This window comes from Cryptomeria japonica, unplaced genomic scaffold (assembly GCF_030272615.1).
Source record: "Cryptomeria japonica unplaced genomic scaffold, Sugi_1.0 HiC_scaffold_43, whole genome shotgun sequence".
In the NCBI taxonomy this organism is placed as follows: Eukaryota; Viridiplantae; Streptophyta; class Pinopsida; order Cupressales; family Cupressaceae; genus Cryptomeria; species Cryptomeria japonica.
In genome coordinates this window covers 87,927-93,929 of record NW_026728865.1, presented here as the reverse complement: position 1 = coordinate 93,929, position 6,003 = coordinate 87,927, and the positions used below count along the sequence as shown (strand labels likewise).

Genomic DNA, 6,003 nt, shown 5'->3' with positions numbered 1-6,003 from the left:
ACTTCGTGCGCGCCAGGGTGGCAACCGGGCCTCGGAAGAGCCAATGCGAGAAACCCCACCAAACGCTCCGACAAAAAAAGAGGCGGCGCTCCAATAACCCCGCTTCGGAGCGCAGCCGGGGCAAACCAAGCCAAGGTGCCCACCCCGACGAAGGTGCACGCGAGGTGCGCACCCGGGGCAAACCGGGCTCCGACAACGTGCACGCAGCACCTTGGAGCACACTTCGAAGCACTCCCGGGTGCCCACCGGCGTTGCGCACCGTGGTGGGCAGCGAGGTGCGCACCTTTGATGCGCTGCCTTCACTAATTTCCAGAAAAAGGCAAAAAAAAATGAGATTTTAAAATTTCCGTTTTGAAAGATAGTGAAAAAAAAGGAACGCGGGTGCCATCTTGAGCCCGCCCTGGTGCGCAGCCCAGGCAAGGCATGCGCACCAAGGTGCCCACCCGAGGTGCACACCCGGGGCAAACCGGGCTCCGACTTCGTGCAGGCCGCACCTTGGAGCACACTTCGGAGCGCTCCTTGGTGCGCACCATGGTGCCCACCAGGGCGCACCCGGGGCAAACCGGGCTCCGACTTCGTGCACGCCGCACCTTGGAGCACACATCGGAGCGCTCCCAGGTTCGCACCAGCGTTGCGCACCTTTGATGCGCTGCCTTCACTAATTTCCAGAAAAGGCAAAAAAAAACGATATTTTAAAATTTCCGTTCTGAAAGATAGTGAAAAAAACGAAACGCGGGTGCCATCTTGAGCCCTTCCTGATGCGCAGCCCAGGCAAGTTGTGCGCACCAAGGTGCCCACCCTGGCGGAGGTGCGCGCCCGGGGCAAACCGGGCTCCGACTTCGTGCACTGCATGGTGCCCACCAAGGCGCGCAACCCAGCCAAGGTGCCCACCGCAGCGAAGGTGCACGCGAGGTGCGCACCCGAGGTGCACACCCGGGGCAAACCGGGCTCCGACTTCGTGCACGCCGCACCTTGGAGCACACTTCAGAGCGCTCCTTGGTACGCACCAGGGCGCGCAACCCAGCCAAGGTGCTCACCCCGGCGAAGGTGCACGCGAGGTGCGCACCCGGGGCAAACCGGGCTCGGACTTCGTGCACGCCGCACCTTGGAGCACACATCGGAGCGCTCCCGGGTTCGCACCAGCATTGCGCACCTTTGATGCGCTGCCTTCACTAATTTCCAGAAAAGGCAAAAAAAAGAAAAAAATGAGATTTTAAAATTTCCGTTTTGAAAGATAGTGAAAAAAACGGAACGCGGGTGCCATCTTGAGCCCGCCCTGGTGTGCAGCCCAGGCAAGTTGTGCGCACCAAGGCACCCACCCTGGCCAAGGTGGGTCACGGGGTGGGTCCTAGGGTGGGTAACGGGGTGGGTACTAAGGTGCGTGCCAAGGTGGGTCATAGGGTGGGTGCCAAGGTGGGCACCAGGGTGGGTGTGCACCAACCCTAGCCAGGGTAGGTCACGGGGTGGTTGTCGGGGTGGGCGTCAAGGAGCCAAGGTGGGTGGCAAGTAGCCAAGTTGCGTGCCAAGGTGGGTGTCGGGGTGGGTGCCAAGGATCCAAGGTGGGTGCCAAGGAACCAAGGTGGGTGTCTGGGTGGGTGCCGAGGTGGGAGCCAGGGTGGGTCCCAAGGTGAGTGCAAAGGTGGGTGCCAGGGTCAAGGTGAGTGCCAATGTGGGTTCCAAGGTGCCAGGGTCAGGGTGAGTGCCAATGTGGGTTCAAAGGTGCTAAGTTGGGTGCGAGGTTGGGTGCGAGGGTGGGTGGGTGCCAAGGTGTGCTAGGTGGAAGCCCGGGTGGGTCGGCATCCCATGGGTGTCGAGTTGGGTGCCTGATGGGTGCTTCTTGTCAAGTTTTAGTCGTCGGGACTCATTTCGAGCCTTAGAGGTCGTTTCTTGTCCGGTTGCCCTGTCTTCGACCTGGGAACCCAATTTTGGTCCTCGGGTCCCATTTTTTTTTGTCTCGCATCCCACTTTTGGCCTGTGGCCTTTTCGGGGTCGATTCTCGTTTTGGGCATCAGAGCATGTTTCTTCTCCTAAAACCCAATATTTGTTTATTAAGTCTCGGAACACATTTTTGTTCTCGTGGACCCATCATGGGTCTTGGAACGCATTTGTGGTCCTTGGGTCCCATTTTGCATCCCGAAACTTGTGTTTTGGTGCTTGATCCCTATTTTGGGTGCCCACCTTGCACCAAGTGCGCACCCGGGGCAAACCGAGCGCCTTGGTGCACCGGGGCAAGATCGAGCGTGCACCCGAGGCGCCCCGAACATGCACCAAGGTGCACTCGGCCCACATGTGAGCGCAGGTCGTTGCGCCCGAGGTGGTGTGTGGGCACCGCGTTGCAGACGGGACACTGCACGCACACGACGCCCCCTCCAGGTGCACGCACGTAGGCCGGGCCGGGTGCACACCCGACGCCCTAGCAAGGTGCGCGCACCCGGGCAGGGCTCACACTTGGCGAACGGGGCGCACTTCGCGAGGGAGGGTGTGCACCTCGACGGGGGTGGGTGGCCGGGGTGGATTCGCACGTGGGTCGCGGTTTGCTAAGTACACACTGCGACAAGCTCATAACGGGTGCGATCATACCAGCGTTAGTGCACCGGATCCCATCAGAACTCCGCAGTTAAGCGCGCTTGGGCCGGAGTAGTACTGGGATGGGTGACCTCCCGGGAAGTCCCGGTGTTGCACCCTTTTTTAGTTTTTCGCCGGGCGTCGCAATGCTATTTGAATAAACCTTTTGCCCGTTTGCGTTCTCGTCGGGGCCGGGCCGGGCCGGGGTGCGCTGCCCGCACTACCGCGCGCGCGGGGGCGACACCGAGCGCGCACCCGAGGCGCCCCGAGCACACAGGCCACGGTGCAACCCGGGCGTTGTGCGCGCACCCCGGTGCGCCCGAGGTGCTGCGCGCGCACCCAGGTGAAATCGGTGTGCACCTCGGCCAGTGCGCGCTCGGTCGAGTCGCGCACGTTGGCCAAGGTGCACGGTGATGTTTCTTACTCTAAGGTTCCGCACCAGACGCCCGGGACAGGTGAGCGAAGCTGGGCGGGGCCGGGTGCGCGGCCGGGGCAGGTGCACGCAGCTGGAGAGAGCTTTGGAGCACACTTCGGAGCGCACCAATGATGCGCTCCATTCAAAAGTTTCCTGAAAAGGCAAAAAAAGTTGAGATTATAGAATTTCCCACTTGAGAGATTGTAAAAAAAAAAAATTTAAAATGAAGGAAACGCGGGTGCCAAGGTGTGCGCAGCCCAGCCAAGGTGTGCGCACCAAGGCGCCCACCCTGGCGAAGGTGCACGCAAGGTGCGCACCCGAGGCAAACCGGACAATTAACCCAACTTTCGACTTCGCGCGCACCTTGGAGCGCACTTCGGAGCGCTCCTTGGTGCGCACCAATCTTGGGCACCTCGGAGTGCACCATGGCGCCCACCAAGGTGCGCACCCGGGGCAAACCGAGCTCCGACTTCGTGCGCACCTTGGAGCGCACGAAAGGTGCGCACCATGGCGCCCACCAAGGTGCGCAGCCCAGCCAAGGCGTGCGCATCAAGGTGCGCACCCTGGCGAAGGTGCGCACCCGGGGCAAACCGAGCTCCGACTTCGTGCGCACCTTGGAGCGCACAAAAGGTGCGCAACCCAGCCAAGGTGTGCGCACCCCGGTCAAACCGAGCTCCGAATCGTGCGCACCAGAGGTGCACGCCATCGTGCGCACCTTGGAGCACACTTCGGAGCCCTCCTTGGTGCGCGCCGATGTTGCGCACCTCGGAGCGCACCCGGGGAAAACAATGCAATTAACCCGACTTTCGACTTCGTGGGCACCTCGGAGCGCTCTCGGGTTCGCACCTCGGAGCACACCGAGGTGCGCACCTTTGATGCGCTGCCTTCACCAATTTCCAGAAAAGGCAAGAAAACATTGAGAAGGTGTGCGCACCGAGGTGCCCACCCTGGCGAAGGTGCACGCGAGGTGCGCACCCGGGGCAAACCGGGCTCCGACTTCGTGCACGCCGCACCTTGGAGCACACTTCGGAGCGCTCCTTGGTGCGCACCAGGGCGCGCAACCCAGCCGAGGTGCCCACCCCGGCGAAGGTGCACGCGAGGTGCGCACCCGGGGCAAACCGGGCTCCGACTTCGTGCACGCCATGGTGCCCACCGCGGCGAAGGTGCACGCGAGGTGCGCACCCGGGGCAAACCGGGCTCCGACTTCGTGCACGCCGCACCTTGGAGCACACTTCGGAGCGCTCCTTGGTGCGCACCATGGTGCCCACCAGGGCGCGCAACCCCGCCGAAGGTGCACGCGAGGTGCGCACCCGGGGCAAACCGGGCTCCGACTTCGTGCACGCCGCACCTTGGAGCACACTTCGGAGCGCTCCTTGGTGCGCACCATGGTGCCCACCAGGGCGCGCAACCCCGCCGAAGGTGCACGCGAGGTGCGCACCCGGGGCAAACCGGGCTCCGACTTCGTGCACGCCATGGTGCGCACCGCGGCGAAGGTGCGCACCCGGGGCAAACCGGGCTCCGACTTCGTGCACGCCGCACCTTGGAGCACACTTCGGAGCGCTCCTTGGTGCGCACCAGGGCGCGCAACCCAGCCGAGGTGCCCACCCCGGCGAAGGTGCACGCGAGGTGCGTACCCGGGGCAAACCGGGCTCCGACTTCGTGCACGCCGCACCTTGGAGCACACTTCGGAGCGCTCCTTGGTGCGCACCATGGTGCCCACCAGGCCGCGCAACCCAGCCAAGGTGTGCGCACCAAGGTGCACGCGAGGTGCGCACCCGGGGCAAACCGGGGTCCGACTTCGTGCACGCCGCACCTTGGAGCACACATCGGGGCGCTCCCGGGTTCGCACCGGCGTTGCGCACCGTGGTGGGCACCTCGGAGCACACCAAGGTGGGCAGCGAGGTGCGCACCTTTGATGCGATGCCTTCACTAATTTCCATAAAAGGCAAAAAAAAAACGAGATTTTAAAATTTCCGTTTTGAAAGATAGTGAGAAAAAGGGAATGCTGGTGCCATCTTGAGCCCGCCCTGGTGCGCAGCCCAGCCAAGGTGTGCGCACCAAGGTGCCCACCCTGGCGAAGGTGCGCGCCCGGGCAATTAACCCAACTTCCAACTTCGCGCGCGCCAGGGTGGGAGCGCACCCAACAACCGGGCCTGGGAAGAGCCAATGCGAGAAACCCCACCAAACGCTCTGACAAAAAAAGAGGGGGCGCTCCAGTAACCCCGCTTCGGAGCGCACCCTGGGCAAACCCAGCCAAGGTGCCCACCCCGGCCAAGGTGCAGGCGAGGTGCGCACCCGGGGCAAACCGGGCTCCGACAACGTGCACGCCGCACCTTGGAGCACACTTCGTAGCGCTCCCGGGTGCGCACCTCAGAGCACACCAAGGTGGGCAGCGAGGTGCGCACCTTTGATGCGCTGCCTTCACTAATTTCCAGAAAAGGCAAAAAAAAAAGGAGATTTTAAAATTTCCGTTTTGAAAGATAGTGAAAAAAACGGAACGCGCGTGCCATCTTGAGCCCGCCCTGGTGCGCAGCCCAGGTAAGGTGCCCACCCTGGCAAAGGTGCGCACCCGGGCAATTAACCCTACTTCCGACTTCGTGCGCGCCAGGGTGGCAACCGGGCCTCGGAAGAGCCAATGCGAGAAACCCCACCAAACGCTCCGACAAAAAAAGAGGCGGCGCTCCAATAACCCCGCTTCGGAGCGCAGCCGGGGCAAACCCAGCCAAGGTGCCCACCCCGACGAAGGTGCACGCGAGGTGCGCACCCGGGGCAAACCGGGCTCCGACAACGTGCACGCAGCACCTTGGAGCACACTTCGAAGCACTCCCGGGTGCCCACCGGCGTTGCGCACCGTGGTGGGCAGCGAGGTGCGCACCTTTGATGCGCTGCCTTCACTAATTTCCAGAAAAAGGCAAACAAAAATGAGATTTTAAAAAATTTCCGTTTTGAAAGATAGTGAAAAAAAAGGAACGCGGGTGCCATCTTGAGCCCGCCCTGGTGCGCAGCCCAGGCAAGGCATGCGC

The 6,003-nt window shown here is 62.5% G+C and overlaps 1 non-coding gene across 1 annotated transcript; it reads left to right on the top strand.

Moving 5' to 3' along the window:
* The first annotated feature begins 2,566 nt into the window (after window positions 1-2,566).
* LOC131862517 (5S ribosomal RNA) lies at window positions 2,567-2,685 on the top strand. The gene has a single exon (XR_009361530.1). It is a non-coding gene; the product is annotated as a 5S ribosomal RNA (ribosomal RNA).
* The last annotated feature ends 3,318 nt before the right edge of the window (window positions 2,686-6,003 follow it).